This window comes from Triticum aestivum, chromosome 1B (genome assembly GCF_018294505.1).
Source record: "Triticum aestivum cultivar Chinese Spring chromosome 1B, IWGSC CS RefSeq v2.1, whole genome shotgun sequence".
NCBI lineage: Eukaryota > Viridiplantae > Streptophyta > Magnoliopsida > Poales > Poaceae > Triticum > Triticum aestivum.
The window spans coordinates 539156666-539175998 of record NC_057795.1 but is presented as its reverse complement, the minus strand read 5'-3'; positions in this window follow the sequence as shown (position 1 = coordinate 539175998).

Genomic DNA, 19333 nt, shown 5'->3' with positions numbered 1-19333 from the left:
CACTGACGCGCCACCAGCGGGCAAGGAATATCGTACGCCCGAGATGTACTATAAGACTGTCCTGAAGGGTGCCCGCAAGATTGCGGATGAGTGCCCCAGGGATGTAATTATTGAGTAAATTCGCAATGTGTTATCCTGTGCTCTGAAAACTTTGTTCATATGCGCTAAGCAACGCTTGTTAATTTAAAATATTACCTTCTGTGCGGCCGTTTATTAAATCTGAGAGATGGCAAGTCGTCAGCTTCAGCCCCCATGCCACGAGTGCTGGGGTGTTCGGGATAAACTTGAGCACTCTTGTTCCCATTTTTGGGTCCATCTAGGGAGGCGCTCAACACAACGAACAAGGCAACCGGACTTATAGTGCTTGAACACTCTCACTTAGCCATAGAATTCTATAATTTTAAATTTCGGCGAAGCCCCTAGTATTCGGAAGACCGAATTCGGGGCGCTATCCACGCCTTCATCGGACATTATCCGGTACTTCGCTCGAAGTGGCGTAGGTCTTTAAGGACCTGAAAAGACCTCTTGAACAGCGACCAGTCTCTCGCCTTATCATGACAGTCAGTTTTAGCTTTCTCCACTGAGGCGTTAACCCGGCTCAACCGGGGCGCAATCACAGTGGTTCTCCCAGTGCTACCTTAGCCGATAGAACGGAACGTAAGGTGCCAAACTTGGGAGCCGGGCAAACCCAACTATTGACCCAAGACACGATTCGGAGCCGATTCATATAATGCTATAAGTTCGGGGTGCCGCACTTGTGAAAGTGTTCGGACTTTATCACACCATAATGCGGGGAACATAAGCCCCTGGTGTATTTGGCCGTACCAAAATGTACGAATGCAACATGTCGTAAATGAACATATATATATATAAGGTAATGCAATTATGGGCAAAAAGTGCTGCATTTCATTCGAGAAGATCTGCTATGAGTGCGGAATGATACAAATAGTGCAGAAAGCAAGGGATTGGACGAAATAAAGGCGTCTCCCTCCATGGGTAGGCCGCGGAATGGTGTATTTAACAAATTTAATGCTCGTAATGGAGACCACCTGATTGTTCGTCGCAGCCTTTGTCCCTCCCTGGCTGTGGCATCATGAGTTCGGCAGGTTCGCCGCCGGACAGAGTTCTGTATAAAAAAGAGAAAAATAAAAGATAAAAAGAGCGACACACTTGGGAGCCCCTGGTGTGGTCGAACCGCACTCTGGGTCTGTTGTGGTTGTGCCTCTCCCCCTATGCCCATGGTATCTCCAGGGCGTAATTATGTACGCGGAGAGTTTGTCTTAAAATTGTGCGAGGGCTGGGGTTGAGGCCGCATTGCTACGCGTGCTCGGAACGTGCCAGGTGGTCTTGGTTGATGTTGCTCCGGGCGCGTTTGGCCGTGTCCGGTCGTTTAACGGCCGGACTCGAAAATTTCCTTAAAAGGCTGCTCTGTACTTCTGCCGCGAGAGCCGCTGTATGTTCCTCCGTTCGGAGGGAGCGTTCCGTGTTTCCATTGACCGTGATGACTCCACGAGGGTCTGGCATATTGAGCTTAAGGTATGCATAATGCGGCACCGCATTGAATTTTGCGAACGCGGTTCGTCCGAGCAGAGCGTGATAGCCACTGCGGAATGGGACTATGTCGAAGATTAACTCCTCGCTTCGGAAATTATCCGGGGATCCGAAGACCACTTCCAGTGTAACTGAGCCTGTACAACTGGCCTCGACACCTGGTATGACGCCTTTGAAGGTTGTCTTTGTAGGTTTAATCCTTGAAGGGTCTATGCCCATCTTGCGCACTGTATCCTGATAAAGCAGGTTCAGGCTACTGCCGCCGTCCATCAGGACTCTCGTGAGGTGAAATCCATCGACGATTGGGTCTAAAACCAATGCGGCGAATCCGCCATGGCGGATACTGGTCGGATGGTCTCTTCGATCGAAAGTGATCGGGCAAGAGGACCATGGGTTGAATTTTGGGGCGACTGGCTCCATCGCGTATACGTCCCTTAGTGCACGCTTCCGCTCCCTCTTGGGTATATGCGTTGCGTATATCATGTTTACCGTCCGAACTTGAGGGGGGAATCCCTTTTGTCCTCTGTTGTTCGGCGGCCGGGTCTCTTCCTCGTCATCGCTGTGTAGCCCCTTGTCATTGTTTTCGGCGATTAATTTGCCTGCCTGCTTGAATACCCAACAATCTCTGTTGGTGTGGTTAGCTGGCTTTTCGGGGGTTCCATGTATTTGACAGGAGCGGTCGAGTATTCGGTCCAAATTGGACGGGCCCGGAGTGGTTCTTTTGAATGGCTTCTTCCGTTGACCGGGCTTGGAGCCTCGGAATCCGGCGTTGACTGCCGTATCCTCATTGCTGTCGCCGTTAATGCGGCGTTTGTTTTTGTTTCGACGCGACCTGCCATTGCGGTCCTTGGTATCCGGACTGCCAGCGTTTTTGCTGAGGTTGTTGCTGCGAGCTAGCCAGCTATCCTCTCCCGCACAGAAGCGGGTCATGAGTGATGTGAGGGCTGCCATGGATTTCGGCTTTTCCTGTCCTAGGTGCCGGGCCAGCCACTCGTCGCGGATGTTATGTTTGAAGGCAGCGAGGGCCTCTGCATCCGGACAGTCAACGATTTGATTTTTCTTTGTTAAGAACCGTGTCCAGAATTGCCTGGCCGATTCGTCTGGCTGCTGGATTATGTGGCTTAGGTCATCTGCGTCCGGTGGTCGCACATACGTGCCCTGGAAGTTGTCGAGGAATGCGGCTTCCAGGTCTTCCCAGCATCCAATTGACTCTGCGGGCAGGCTGTTAAGCCAATGCCGAGCTGGTCCTTTAAGCTTGAGCGGGAGATATTTGATGGCGTGAAGATCGTCGCCGCGGGCCATATGTATATGGAGGAGATAATCCTCAATCCAAACCGCGGGGTCTGTTGTGCCATCATAGGATTCGATATTAACGGGTTTAAACCCTTCAGGGATTTGATGATCCATTACTTCGTCAGTGAAGCATAGTGGGTGCGCGGCGCCTCTGTATTGAGCAATATCGCGACGTAGCTCGAGAGAGCGTTGTCTGCTGTGTTCGGCCCCGCCGGAGTAGTTGTATCCGGCGCGACGGTATTCGTCGTGGGTCTTGGGGCGCCCACGTGATCCATAGATAGATCTGGATTGTCTTGCCTTGTCCTCCAATATATCCCGCAAGTCCGGCGCGTTCCCCCGTGGCTTCATGCTTTTTGAGCGATGCCGGGGTACGGTTTTGGTGGAGGGCTTGCACGCCTCTCTGTCGCGGCCACGAGGTGGTCGGTCTGCCGTATTGTGCGCTGGTGATGCAGGTTTGTATGCTTCCTCCTCTAGTCGGGGGAGCAACTTGCGTTTTGGGTAACTTTTGGAGGGGCGTTCGAGTTCATACTCTTCGGCCGCGAGGACCTCGGTCCATCTGTCGGCCAGTAGGTCTTGATCAGCTTGAAGCTGTTGCTGCTTTTTCTTTAGGCTGTTTGCCGTGGCCATTAGCCTGCGTTTGAAACGCTCTTGTTCGACGGGATCCTCAGGCACGACGAATTCGTCGTCGTCGAGGCTTGCCTCGTCTCCGGAGGGAGGTAAGTAATTATCATCCTTGACCTCTTCATCTGCCGCCCTCTCGTGAGGGCTTGCTTCTGCCTCCTCCTGCGCTGGATCGTGCTGGAGGGGGTTGTCTTCGGCACTTTCTGGGGTGTTATTATCTCCTGTGCCGGAATCTCCATTCTTGCTGTGGCGGGATTTAGAGCGGCGCCGCTGACGTCGGCGCTTGGGCTGTTTCTTTAAGGAATCGGCCTCCGTTGCTTCTTCGCCGTCCCCATCTTTTGGGGTGTCCACCATGTATATGTCGTATGACGAGGTGGTCTTCCAGTGTCCTATAGGCACTGGTTCTTGATAGTCTCCGGCATCGTCGTCCATACCGTCGATGTCTTCGGAGTCGTAGTCGAGTACGTCGGTTAGATCGTCGACGGTGGCTACGAAGTGGGTGGTGGGTGGGCTCTGAATTTCTTCGTCGTCCGCGTCCCAACCATCCTGGCCGTAGTTCGGCCAGGGCTCTCCGGATAGCGAGAGATGCTTCAGCGAATTTAAGATATCGCCGAAGGGTGAGTGCTGAAAGATGTCCGCAGCGGTGAATTCCATGATCGGCGCCCAATCGGATTCGACTGGCAGGGGCGCAGGAGGTTCGGAGTCCGGCAGAGAGTCCGGCACCTCGGAGTCATGAGCTTTATGCGGGAGAAGGTAAGTGTTCGGCTCCATCGTCGTAGAAGTTGCAGCTCCCGAGGCGGTGTCCAGCCATCCGTCCTCGATCTGAGCGATCAGCTCCGGACTATGGGTCGGAGCGGATTCGTGTGCGGCCTCCAAGGTGCTGTCCGGCGGCAGAGTTAGGTCGTGCCCATCGTGACAGCGCGGCACGCTCGGCTGTGGCTCAGATCCATCGAAGATCAAGTCCCCGCGGATATCGGCCGTGAAGTTTAGGCTTCTAAACCTGACCTGACGGCCAGGGGCGTAGCTTTCGATCTGCTCCAGATGGCCAAGTGAGTTGGCCCGCAGTGCGAAGCCGCCGAATACGAAGATCTGTCCGGGGAGAAAAGTCTCACCCAGGACTGCGTCGTTGTCGATTGAAGAGGCCATCAAGCCTATCGGTGACGACACAGAGGAACTCTCAATGAAAGCACCAATGTCGGTGTCAAAACCGGCGGATCTCGGGTAGGGGGTCCCGAACTGTGCGTCTAGGCGGATGGTAACAGGAGACAAGGGACACGATGTTTTACCCAGGTTCGGGCCCTCTTGATGGAGGTAAAACCCTATGTCCTGCTTGATTGATATTGATATTGTGGATGTTTACAAGAGTAGATCTACCACGAGATCAAGGAGGCTAAACCCTAGAAGCTAGCCTATGATATGATTTTAATGGTTGTTGTTGTGTCCTACGGACTAGAGCCATCCGGTTTATATAGACACGGAGAGGGCTAAGGTTACATAGAGTCGGTTACAATGGTAGGAGATCTACGTATCCGTATCGCCAAGCTTGCCTTCCAGGCCAAGGAAAGTCACATCCGGACACGGGACGAAGTCTTCAATCTTGTATCTTCATAGTCTTGGAATCCGGTCGATGATGATAGTCCGGCCGATGATAGTAGTCCGGCTATCCGGACACCCCCTAATCCAGGACTCCCTCAAAGGGGAAGACCCTTCTTCCAGACTACGCCTCCGACGCCGACGACGGCGGAGAGGAATGGCCATCCAGGGCCAAGCCCCTTGCAAAATCGTAAGTATCCGGATACTAGAATAACTTATGGTGTTCCCCTATTGTACAGTACCTTCTGACGCCGAATTTAATCATGCAGTCCGCCCAAGGCTCAGCTCGGCGATTCGTCAAGCGGCTCCCTGGATTCGTCGGATGTGAATAGCACTTCACTCTCGACGGCCTCCTCCCCTCGCCCTACGGACAATGCCGAGGTGGAGTCCCAAAAGGGGCTAAACCAGGAGGAGGTGGTCCTGGAGGCGCCGCAAAGCGACCTCCCGGACCCCAGGCCTAAAGGGGATGAAGCCCTAGAGGGATCTAAGTCTGGCCCTGGGCCCGACACCGCTCTGGAACCTTCAGTGGTTCCGGAGTCCGGCAGGCGGCCCCCTCGCGAGAAGAGCAAGCCTACGACACCAGCGGCCTCCGTCCAACCGGAGGCGCCGGACAATTTGCTGGAGGTGCTTAACGGCGCCTCCATCGACGAGGAGCACCACACTGTTATGAGTGCGGTGATTCAGAAGGTTTAGTCCGCCAAGAGCAGGCTGACAAAAGCCTGTACCAGCCTTCTAACAGGCTTTGAGGTATGTATTTAAAACATGTAAAAATGTTACCGCATAGACAGTAGCCCCTGATGCTCAGTTTGCTGTTCGGAAAGAAAAGCCGGACTGAGCATCGAAAAAAGATATACGCGGGAGTCTAACATAAATATGTCAATATGGGAATGCAGGCTGCGCTGCTGACCTCTGCCGCACTGACTGCGGAGGTTGATGCATTGAAGCAGAGCCTCGAGGTGTCCGAGAACGAGCTCAGCCTTGCCAAGAAGAAGCTCGAGGACAAAGAAGGTATATAGTACCTTATGTAAGTGTATATATAAATACCTGGTTGCAAGTAATGACAGGACTAACATGAATGTTACAGGGGCCACAACCGAGGTGGCGACCCTGAAGGAAGCGCTTTCCAAGGCCGAAGATAATGCGGCGATGGAGCGCTCTGAGCGAGAGAAACAAGAGGCGCAGGTGGCGGAGTTGCGGCAAGAGCTCAATGCTCTTGTGAAAAAACATGAGAGTTTAGAGCTTGACTCGAAGACTCGAGAGTTCGAGCTTGCCTCGACACTTGAAAGCGCCAAATCTGCCAAGGCCGAAGCCCAGAAAGCCCTCCAGGAAATTGAGGCGATGAAAAGGATTGCGGTGGGTAAGGCATTCTTTATGCAAAGCAAGCACGTGAAAGTAAATTACATGTTACTTACCCGAATCCGGAGCTCTCCAGCAGCATTCACAGATCTGCCCCACAGTGTATCTGACGCCGCCAAATTCTACCGGGCCGAGGAAGGGAGATCGACGGAAAAGGTGTTCTGGTCCCAGTATGCTGGGACCGGACACCCGGTGCCCCTGAGCGACCAGCTGAAGCAGTTGGTCGAGCTTCATAAGGCAGCCGAACAGGCCATGAAGGGCCTGATAGGCCGGCTGTGGCCTGGGGAGGCCATGCCTTTGAACTACTTTGGGCTGGTGCGGCGGCTGGTGGATGCCTGTCCCCGGCTTGAAGTCATCAAGCGCTCCGTTTGCATCAAAGGCACCCACAGGGCTTATGCCCGTGCTAAAGTGCACTAGGGCAAGCTGGATGCTGAGGAGCTGGTGAAGGATGGGCCACCAGAGGGGAAGGAGCATTGCAGGCCCGAGATGTATTATGAGGGCGTCCTGAAGGGTGCCCGTCTTGTAGCGAATGAATGTGCCAGGGATGTAATTTTTGAGTAAACTCGCTCGTGTTTGTCCTGTGCGCTGAAAACTTGTTCATATGCGATAAGCAACGCTTTTTGGATTTAAAATATTACCTTCTGTGCGACCGTTTATTAAATCTAAGAGATGCAAGTCGTCGGCTTCTACCCCCATGCCATGAGTGCTGGGGTGTTCGGGATAAACCTGAGCGCTCTTGTTCCCATTCTTGGGTCCGTCTAGGGAGGCGCTCAGCACAACGAACAAGGCAATCAGACTTATAATGCTTTATCACTCTCACTTAGCCATAGAATTCTATAATTTTAAATTTTGGCGAAGCCCCTAGTATTTGGAAGACCGAGTTCGGGGCGCTATCCACGCCTAGACCGGATAAATCCAGCTCCTCGCTCTAAGTGGCATAAGTCTTTAGGGACTCGAAAAACCTCTCAAATAGCGACCGGTCTCGCGCCCTATCATGACGGTCAGTTTTAGCTTTCTCTACTGAGGTGTTAACCCAGCTCAACTGGGGCACAATCGCAGTAGTTCTCCCAGTGCTACCTTAGCCGACATAGCGGAACCTAAGGTACCAAAACATGGGAGCTGGGCAAACCCAACTATTGACCCAAGACATGATTCGGAGCCGATGCATATAATGATATAAGTTCGGGGTGCCGCACTCATGAGAGTGTTCGGTCTTCTCACACCGTATTATGGGGTATTTAAGCCCCTGGTGTATTGGCCGTACCAAAGTGTATGGTTGCATAATGTCATAACTGAACATATTTATATAAAAAATGAGTGCAATAATAGACAAGAGCTATGTATTGTTTATTAAAAGGGCTGCTATGAGAGCAGGACGATACAAATAGTGCGATAGGCAAGAGATGGGATTATTTGACATGTCCCCCTCCAGGGGCAAGCTGCGAGACTTTAAGTAAGATCGGTATTTAGCTCGTTATAGAGACCACCTGGAAATTTGACGTGGCTTGTTGTCTCCCTGGCTGTTGCATCGTGTGTTCGGCGATTGTACTGCCGGACAGGCCTTCCAAATAGTGGAGTCCTGAAAGTATATATAAAAAAAGAAATGGCAAAATCAGGAGCCCCTAGTGTGGTTGAGCCGCACTCTGGGCGTGCCGTGGTTGCGCCCCTACCCTTATTCCCATGGTATTTCCAGAGCGTAATTATGTACGTGTGGTACTGGTATCGCAATCTTGCGAGGGCTGGTGTTGGGGCCACACTGCTATGTTTGCTCGGAACGTGCCAGACGGTTTTGTTGTAAGTTACTTCGGGCGCGTTTGACGTTGTCCGGGCGTTTAATAGCCGGACTGGAGAATTGCCTTGAGAGGCTACTTTGTACTTCCGCCGCCAGGGCCGCCGTGTGCTCCTCTGTTCGAAGAGAGCGTTCGGTGTTTCCATTGACCGTGATGACTCCGCGAGGGCCTGGCATCTTGAGCTTGAGATATGCATAGTGCGGCAACGCATTGAATTTTGCAACTGCGGTTCGTCCAAGCAGGGCGTGATAGCCACTATAGGACGGGACTATGTCAAAGATTAACTCCTCGCTTCGGAAATTATCCGGGGATCCAAAGACCACTTCAAGCATAACTGAGCCAGTACAGCTGGCTTCTACACCTGGTATGACGCCTTTAAAGGTCGTCTTTGTGGGTTTAATCCTTGAGGGATCTATACCCATTTTCGCATTGTATCCTGATAAAGCAGGTTCAGGCTGCCACTGCCGTCCAGGAGGACTCTAGTGAGGTGAAAGCCTTCAATGGTTGGGTCTAGGACCAATGCGGCGAATCCGCCATGACGAATGCTAGTGGGGTGGTCCCTTCGATCAAAAGTGATTGGGCAGGAGGACCATGGGTTGAACTTTGGGGCGACTGGCTGGAAGGCATAGACGTCCTTGAGAGCATGCTTCCGTTCCCTTTTGGGGATATGGGTTGCGTATATCATGTTCACCGTCCGCACTTGTGGGGGAAAACTCTTCTGTCCTCTGTTGTTCGGCGGCCGGGGATCCTCCTCGTTATCGCTATGCAGCCCCTTGTCTCTGTGTTCGGCACTTAACTTGCCTGCCTGCTTGAACACCCAACAATCCCTGTTGGTGTGATCGGCTGGTTGTTCGGGGGTGCCATGTATCTGGCACGAGCGGTCGAGTATCCGGTCTAAACTGGACGGGCCTGGAGTATTTCTTTTGAATGGCTTTTTCTGCTGACCGGGTTTAGAGCCTCTGAATCCGGCATCAACTGTCGTATCCTCAGTATTGTCGCCGTTAATGCGGCGCTTGTGCTTGTTACGACGCAACCTGCCATTGTTGTCCTTGGTATCCGAATTACTAGGGCTATTGGTCATGTTATTGCTATGAGTTAGCCAGTTGTCTTCTCCCGCGCAAAAGCGGGTCATGAGTGTCTTGAGGGCTGCCATAGATTTCGGCTTTTCCTGTCCTAGGTGCCGGGCAAGCCATTCGTCTCGGATGTTATGTTTGAAGGCTGCAAGGGCCTCTGCATCCGGACAATCGACTATTTGATTTTTCTTGGTTAGGAACCGCGTCCAGAATTGTCTGACCGATTCCTCTGGCTGCTGAATTATGTGGCTTAGGTCATCGGCGTTTGGCGGTCGCACATAAGTGCCCTGAAAGTTGTCAAGGAATGCGGATTCCAGGTCCTCCCAGCAACCAATTGACTCTGCTGGCAAGCTGTTAAGCCAATGCCGAGCTGGTCCTTTAAGCTTGAGCGGGAGGTATTTGATAGCGTGTAGATCATCACCACGGGCCATGTGGATATGAAGGAGATAATCCTCGATCCATACCGCAGGATCTGTTGTGCCATCGTATGATTCGATGTTTACGGGTTTAAAACCCTCAGGGATTTGATGATCCATTACTTCATCTGTGAAGCATAGTGGGTGTGCGGCGCCTCTGTACTGGGCTATGTCACGACGTAGTTCGGATGAGCTTTGTCTGTTGTGTTCGGCCTGGCCGTATTTTCCATATCTGATGTGACGGTTATCGTCACGTGTCGTGGGGCACCCACGCGATCCGTAGATCGATCTTGTTTGTCTTGCCTTGTCCTCCAATATGTCTCGCAGGTCTGTCGCATTTCCCCGTGCCTTGGTACTTTTTGAGCGACGCCGGGGTGCGTCTTGAGTTGAGGGCCGAAAGGCCTCTCTGTTGCGGCCACGGGGTGGCCGATCGGCCGCATCATACGCTGGTGATGTAGGTTTAGTTGCTTCCTCCTCTCTGTTACTCTTCGGCCGCCAGGACTTCAGTCCGTCTGTCGCCTAGCAAATCTTGGTCAGCTCTAAGTTGCTGATGTTTTTTCTTGAGGCTGCTTGTCGTGGCCATAAGCCTGCGTTTGAAACGCTCTTGTTCGACGGGATCCTCTGGCACGACAAATTCGTCGTCGTCGAGGCTTGCCTCGTCTTCGAAAGGAGGCATATAATTGTCGTCCTCGACCTCTCTATCTGCCGCTCTCTTATGAGGGCTGGCTTCTCCATCCTCCTGCGTTGAATCCTGTTGGAGGGGGTTGTCTTCGGCACTGTCCGGAGTGTTATTGTCTCCGGTGCCGGAATCACCGTTTTTGCTATGGCGGGATTTAGAGCGGCGCCGCTGACGTTGGCGCTTAGGTTGTTTCTTGGAGGGGTCATTCTCCGTTGTTCCATCGCCATTCCCTTCCTTTGGGGTGTCCACCATGTATATGTCATATGACGAGGTGGCTTTCCAGTCCCCTATAGGCGCTGGTTTTTGGTCGTCTCCTTCATCGGCGTCCATACCGTCGATGTCTTCGGAGTCGAAATTGAGCATGTCGGTTAAATCATCGACAGTGGCTACGAAGTGGGTGGTGGGTGGGTTTCAAATTTCTTCGTCGTCCGTATCCCAACTTTGCTGACCATAGTCCGGCCAGGGATCTCCTGATAAAGAGAGAGACTTTAGTGAATTCAGGATGTCGCCAAAGGGCGAGTGTTGAAAGATGTACGCGGCGGTGAACTCCATGATCGGAGCCCAATTGGGTTCGATCGGAAGGGGTGCGGAAGATTTGGAGTTCGGAAAGGAGTCCGGCACCTTGGAGTCACAAGCTTCATAAAGGACAAGGCTGGTATTCGGCTCGATCGCCATAGAGATTGTAGCCCCCGAGGCAGCGTCCAACCATCCGTCCCCGATTGGCACGGTCGTCTCCGAGCTAAGGGTCGGAGCGGACACCTGAGCGGCGCTTTGGGCATTGTCCGGCGGCAGAGCTAGATCATGCCCATCGTGACAGTGCGGCACGCTCGGCTGTGGCTCGAATCCGTCGAAGATCAAGTCCCAGCGGATATCAGCCGTGTAGTTCAAATTTCCAAATCTGACCTGATGGCCAGGGGCGTAGCTTTCGATCTGCTCCAGTTGGCCAAGCGAATTGGCCCGCAGTGCAAAGCCGCCGAACACGAAGATCTGTCCGGGGAGAAAGGTCTCACCCTAGACCGCGTCGTGGTTTATGATCGAGGAAGCCATCGGGCCTAAAGGTGACGACACAGAGGAACTCTCAATGAAAGCACCAATGTCAGTGTCAAAACCGGCGGCTCTCGGGTAAGGGGTCCCGAACTGTGCGTCTAGGCGGATGGTAACAGGAGACAAGGGACACGATGTTTTTACCCAGGTTCGGGCCCTCTCGATGGAGGTAAGACCCTACTCCTGCTTGATTAATATTGATGATATGGGTAGTAAAAGAGTTGATCTACCACGAGATCAGAGAGGCTAAACCCTAGAAGCTAGCCTATGGTATGATTGTTCGTCCTACGGACTAAAACTCTCCGGTTTATATAGACACCGGAGAGGGCTAGGGTTACACAGAGTCGGTTACAATGGGAGGAGACCTACATATCGTATCACCAAGCTTGCCTTCCACGCCAAGGAAAGTCCTATCCGGACACGGGACGAAGTCTTCAATCTTGTATCTTCATAGTCCGGGAGTCCGGCCGAAGGTCATAGTCTGGCCATCCGGACACCCCCTAATCCAGGACTCCCTCGGGGTGAGAGCCCATGTCACCGAGTCCGTGAACGTGGATAAACACACCAGGTTAATGAGCGGGAGCAATGCCACAAGCTGCGTTTGTTCCAACCCGGTCAACTCATGACAGAAGTGAATCGCCAGGGGGGATGAGGCTAGAGCCGTGGCCACAAATTGCTCCGGGTAGACAACTAAAGCATAGAGGTCCTGGAATTCCGCCCATAACGGCCGGGATCCGACCCAATGGTCAAGCCAGAAACGGGCCGAGCAACCATTACCGATGGAAAACTTGGCTCCCATTGCAAAGGCCGGACGGATCACTTGGAGATCGTTAAAGGTGATCCCCTCTCTGCGCCCTCGAAAAAAATCCCATTCGAGAAATATTTGGCGCGCAACAGGTCGACCCACAGCCCTATCGCCCCCTGGGACAGCTTCCAAATCCATTTGCACATAAGTGCGATGTTGAGGATTCTAGTGTTTGTTATCCCGAGACCTCCTACGTCCTTGGGACGATACACCGCGACCCATTTTACCATGTGATATTTATGTTTAGGCCCCGATCCTTCCCAAAAGAAACGAGACCTAGGCGTGTCCATCTTGGCGTGAACCCCTTCAGCCAAGAGAAAAAGGCCCATAGCAAATTGGGGCAGCGAGGAAAGGCTAGAATTCGTGAGCACCAATCTAGCAGCAGATGAGAGGAATTTCCCCTCCACGGGCAAACCCACCCGCTCACTTTTGTCCATAGCGGAGCCCACCCGTCAATCGTGGCGCGCTTAGCGTCTAACGGGAGACCCAAGTAAGTGAACGGTAGTTTAATCCAGAGCTGCCTGCGGAGTCTCTCACGGTACCTGCCCTTTCTTCCCCGCCTCCTCCCACTCCCAACCATGGCAAGGACAATGACGGATCAAGGCAGGACGGTGACAAGGATCACGATGCAAGTATGGAGGACGACTGCATCGACCCGGCGGCTTGGGAGAAGTTGGGCATCACCGACAAGGGCGGGGCGGAGAACCGTGGGCCTCAGTGGATGCAGGAGCAGTCGCACGAGGGGAGGTCTACTGGAATGGAGCTTTCGATCCCAAACCAGTATAGCTCCAACCTGGGGTCGGTGACTTCCCCCCAGTGCGGATGGTGGCGGCGGCACTCTCGGACCAGATGGAGGCGCCGATGTCCGATGTCGCACGCACCCCGATCGCCGTTTCCGTCGACTCGATGCAGCTCCCTCCCTCTTCTCGCTCTCCGATCCAAGGTGGACGCAGCAGCAACATGATTGGCGCGGTGAAGCAGATCAAGAAAGTGGCGGTGCGCAAGGTCAGTGTAGAGGCGGGACGTGCTGCGGAACACCTGGGGGCCCCAGCGACGCCTCGCCAGATGGTGATGGCCATGGCTGTGCCCAATCCCGTCCCGGTTGCGTAGGAGGCATCCAAGACGGCGTCCATCCCGAAGGCCAAGCGCTCCAAGGCCGTGGTGGAGGGGCAAGTGGCCCCGGTAAGGGTCAGTGCATGCTCCAAGGGCGCCAAGGGCAATCTCCCGTCTCTCCAACGCGCCCAGCTCCTACAAGCACAGAAGAACCTGGAAACCTCAGGTAACCCACCGCCCCGTTTTACAATTCTGGACTCTTTTTCGGACGATCACTTGAGCGAGGTGTTGGGAGAGAGCGGGGTGGAAGCGATAGGCGAGGGCGGGTCGAGCGAGCTCATCTCGTTGATTCGTGCTAAGGAGATTGCGCAGGCGGCGCTTGCAGCGGCGGCTGCTCAACACGCGGACCGGCTAGCAGCTAAGGTTGAGCCCTCGGACACGCTAGCGGTCCTGCCCGATGGGATTCAACAACAGGGGTTGTTGATCCCTCCTCACCTCACCGCGGCAAGGTGAGGCGTGTGGCCAAGGCGATCACCTCCAGGGGGGTTCGTCTGCGAAATCGCGTCATTTAGATGCGTGCGCTTCTTTGGAACATTCGTGGCTTTGGCCACGCGGGTCGTCGTACCCAACTAAGAGAGTACATTAGGAAGGAAGCAGTAGATATTGTCGGGATCCAGGAAACGATCAAAGCAGAGTTCCGACATCAAGATATCTTATCTGTTGATCCCCTTGAGCGCTTTGTTTGGCATCATAGCCCGGCATCTGGTCATTCTGGTGGCATGCTGCTTGGCTTCTGCAGCGCCACTTTTGAGGTTCTAACCTGGGAGGTTGGCACCTTCTTCATTGCTGCCAACATCCGAGTGCGTGCGTCGCTCCATGAGCTGGTGATCGTGCAAGTCTACGGACCAGCAGACCGCTCTCGCTCGGCAGAGTTCTTGGGAGAACTCGAAGCCAAGGTGCTTGCTGTTTCGGCAGCCCAGATCCCCCTGATGGTGGGTGGAGATTTCAACCTGATTCGCTCGGGTGGCGATAAGAACAATGACAACATTAATTGGCCAAGGGTGGCCAAGTTTAACAACGCTATTGCGTCGATGGCACTTAGGGAAGTGGCCAGAACAGGGTCTAGGTACACCTGGACAAATAAACAATTAGCCCCGGTGCGATCCGTCTAGGATCGACTTTTCATGTCTCCGGACTGGGAAGTGGTGTTCCCGCTTTGCTCGCTCCTTGCTGAAACAAGGATCGGTTCGGACCATGTGCCCCTGATCCTATCTTCAGGGGAAGATAGGATTAGTCGCAGCCCGCGTTTTTTCTTTGAAACCGCGTGGTTCGAGGTTCCAGATTTTGACAACATCTTTAGGGAGAGATGGTGGCGGTGTGTTCAACTCACATGCCAACAACGTGGTCCAATGGAGTTTTGGATTGCGGTTGGGGGCCGCCTCCGAGCGTGCCTCAAAGGGTGGGGCGCGACGACAAGGTACTCAGGGCGAGCCTCGTCAGCGAAATCGCGTGGCTCGATACCCAGGCGGACACGAGACCATTCTCTGAGCAAGAATGGGCCCATCGGTATGCTCTGGAGGGGCAAGTCGAAGCGCTGCTGCGATCCGAGGAGGAATATTGGAGGCGACGGGGCGGCCTCAAGTAGACGCTCAGAGGGGATGCGAACACTAAATATTTTCACGCGTATGCGAACGGTAGGCGACCCTTTATTACTTAAAGTACTTAAGCATTAGACCCGGCCTCTGCATAACTTGCGCATAAAAATATGGGGAGCTTTCGTCAGCCTCGGATATATGGATTGAAAGAAGACAAGGTGGGGTATTGTACCTTCTCTAACATTCCTTCTTAATGTTGGAGGATCCAGTTTCCGGATATATGGGCACATGCATGCAGGTTTTACCTAATCCATCACGAGCCTTCCATTACTCCTGGTCCTGGCTCATCACGCACACAGCAATGCCAACTGGGGAAGTGCGTACTATACATACACTACGTCTACGATTAACACGGAACCGACATTCGTAGCAGTGTAGCACGAAACTGATATCCGATGCTACAAAATTATATGAGCCCAATTGCACTAAACAAATGGCGCCTCATCATTTCCAGATCAAGAGGTGCAGGTATCAGCACTGGCATCGGCCGGCGCAGCACACAGCCTCCGAACGCAAACCGGCGACCATGTCCACCTCAATTCCAACTGTCTGCAACCACCACCCAATCAACAAACCCCTACTACTACTTGATAATCCACGACTGTTTCCCGAAAAGCACATGAGCACAGCCGAAATTGACCAGGCAAGAAATAGTAACCCAAATGCACTTTGCTACCTTTTGCATTCTCTACCAGTACTGCTAGATCTCTCATCCGGTTGGAAATGAAAAAATACTACTGTGTAGCGTAGCTTCGACTCCTTCGCCACCCGCTCTTGCAGCAAGTAGGGAGCCCGGTGCCAAGAACTGCTAGTTGACAATGGCGCTGTGATTTTCCTAATGAACAAGGGTGCAGGTGGCGCCTGGCTGCTGGCCGCCCGTCGTGGTGGGCACGTAGGTTCCGACGCATGCGATCCGTTGGTTCTCCTGGATTTCAAAGCGTTCTGAGTTCTGACTGCTCAAGGACGAGGACAATCAGTGGCTTGCTGTGCAACAGCTGGACCGTATATTAAAAAAAAACTGGACCGGTTATTATTTTACTACTCGCACTTGGCACAATCTGAGTCGTCTACTAAGAGCATCTTCGGCCGTTCGGCCCCCGGGACGCCGAAAAAGATCCGTCTGAGGTCGAACCGGCGTTTCTTGGCACGTTGAGGGTGATTTCATTCCCAGTCGTCGTCCCAGGTCACCGCCAAAATCGCGCAAACTCGGCGATCTTTCATACAAATTTGTACAAACTCGTCGACCTGACACAAACTCGGCGATATTTCATAGAAATATATACAAAACAAGATAAACATGCAAATTACACCTAAACTACGCCTAAACATGCAAACTACTGCTACGCCTCGGCCGCCGGCCGCCTTCTACATGCCGAGGAACTTGTAGAAACGGGTGTAGTCGTCGCCGTCGTCGTCGTCGCGTGTCTCGCCTGAGCCGCCGCCGTCCCTGCTGGACCCCTGGCCAGGGTCGCCGACGCGCGCGGGGTTGGACGGACCGGCCTCGTCCTCCTCGTCGCCGTTGAGGACGACGACGCTGCCATCCTCGCCTCCGCGGCGCGCGGCCTGACGCCGGGCCTGGAGCTCCGCGTATGCCCGGCGCTGGCGGAGCACCTGCTCTCGAACGTAGTCGTCCCTCGCCCACTTGAGGGCAGCCTCGGCGGCGGCGGCCATCTTCGCGTGCTCCGGCTTCAAGGGAGCAGCCCTGCTCGGTCTTCGGTCGGACCAGGCGGAGAGAGCGCAGTGAGGGGCGGGCGCCCTCGTTGATGACGTGAGCTCCGCTGCGGGTGCGGCGATGTAGCGGTGTCTCCTCCTCTGGCTCCGGCTTGACGGGGCGGAACGCCGGCGAGCCGGAGCCCGACGAGGAGGACGTCCCCGGCTTCATTCGCCGCGGCGTCCAGGAGCTGCCACGACGGTGAGAGAACGACGGGCGCGGCGGGTACTCGAGGCGCAGCGTGTTACCGGTCTCGATGTGGTCGAGGACGGCCTCGAGGGTGCGGCCGGACACGCCCACCACTCGCGCCGTCCGTCGGCGTTGAGGCGGCCGCGGGAGATGATACCGTTGGCGGAGGCGATCTGCTCCTCGGCGACGCTCGAAGAACATCGTCCACAGCGTGTGGCTGTCGACGGCGTACCTCGGCTCGTTTCGCTGCGCCTCCGGCAGCGACGAGCGGATGCGGGCGATCTCGACCCGCAGTGCAGCCCCTTCGGGCACCGGTTATACCGGGACGCCGCCGGCGCTCAGCTTCCACGACCCCCGGCACCCGCATGTCTGTGGGCGCCAGATAGTCGGCCTCGTAGAGGAGGCGCGCCTCGTTCTCGTGGAGATGGCGTCGGCCAAAGCCGTTCGCCGCCGCGGAGTAGCCGGGATACCACTCAGCCATTGCTCGTCTGCGGGAAGAGGGGGGAAGAGTTGCTCTCTAAGGTGGGAGACAAGGAGAGCTGTGCCGATTGTGGCATCACCGGCGGGGAGGCTGGCATTTATACCCGAAGTGGGGGCGGAGAGAGCCTGCATGCCGGGCGACGCGTGGCGGGTGTGGGCGAGACGTGCGTCGGTGGCGTCTTCACTGCGCCGCCCGTGAGGCATCAATGGAGGCTGACCAGTGCTGCAACCTTATCATTGATTTCCGTGGAACCGAGGCGATGAGGACGACGAAGCGGCGTGTCGCTGACTAGGCGGGCCCATCCCCGTTCGCACCAAAATCGCTTTCCCAGACGCCACCAGGCGCCCCCCCCCCCCCCCCTCCCCAGGGCGCCGGGTTCGGCCTGGGTCCGCCAGCGGCGGTTTCGGCCCAAACCGGGAAAACCGATTCCTGGGGCAACTGGGTCGTTATTTGAATGCGGGCGGCAAAAAAACGGCTGAGGGTGACCTGTTGGGGACGCGGCGGGAGGTGCTCTAACCTTGTGGTTGGGCGGGTTCGGACTATGATACATCGAGTGCGCGATTGAGTTTTTGAAAGTGTACCGTACCATTGGTTTCCACTTTTTTAGGTTGACTGCCTTCGCCTCTTCTGGGTTAAAATCACGAGCAACACAATTTTGTGAGGGAGCAATGCAGTATCTCATCGGGACAGGCGGGCAGGGTGTAACGCTCGGGTACATATATTTCTCGAACAACTATAATTCAAACGTGTCGGCGCGACGAAATAAGCGAATTGCTACTGCTTTAATAACCCCCTACATCCCTAGTTCGGTATCCTCTAGTAGTCTGCAATAGCTGTCTGGAATTAACGGTCGCCAGAGCCGGATTCCGCACAGTACCGTAACTATGACCCCCGGTTCATACGGTAGACAAAAACATCCCTCAGCAGCCAATTTTTCACGAACCGGCAATGATGTACCCTCCCAACTCCCAGGTCCCAACGAAGTTCCACCGAACGATCATCCAACGCATGAAGTAAAACTTTAGTACTCCCTAATTTAACCAAGGGTTTGAGGAGCAACACCGTCCCGAGTTATGATAGATATTATTTGACATAACTACATATCATTTGACCTGGTCCTATCCTGACGCAACGCTCTCGAGATAGGCCGTGTGACAGCATCAGGTGCATCCTTTGACCCCGAATGCACCACACGTTTACCACTCCTTTTCACTGGCAGGGCAGGCCAGTAAACCGGTGGCGAGTGGTAATCACCAGCTAATCTCCGAAGCTTGCCAGCAAGACACAACGTACAAGTCCTCCGTTCGCGTGGACGGCCGGGAAAAGGCGGAGGTCGAAGCGCCTGCGGGTGGACGCGTGTAACTTCGATCGGATTGGATGGTCGACGTAAACTGCCGACGTGGAAACGCCGCCGCCAGAGCACCCAACGTCGCCGCCGCGGCCCGGCCTAGGAAAGAAATACTATATGGCGTCACGTCCGCTGCTCCTGTCATCTACGTACTAGGAATTACTTGTCTCCGAAATGGATGTATCTAGAACAAAAATACATCTAGATACATCCATTTCTGCGACAACTAATTTCGAACGGAGGGAGTACTAGCTTGCTGGGGCCTGCGGGTTCGTTGCTTCTGGAGGAAGGTGGCGGCTGCAGGGCTGCTGGCGCTGGATGTCGGCGTTAACGTGTGACAAGCTGGTAAGTATAGATAGGGTCACTGCGCACGTAGTGAAAGCGACGGCCGGATGGCGATCAGCGAGGGGAGGCGAGGAGGCATCTGCGCGGGTGTCGACGCCGACCTGCCGCTAATCGTGAATATCGGGAAGGAATGGTGCGAGTTGCGAGCGTGTGACATGGTGGCGTCCCGTCGACCATTCGAGTGTTCCATGTAAACTATGGTTAGTGGGCTAGTGGCAGTGTAATTAGCTAGTGTGCCCATGGTCCATGGACCATATGATCCATTCGTTTCGAGCCACTTGCGTGTTTGATGGTCCCTGTTTTCTTTCAACTCCTGGAACCATATACTAT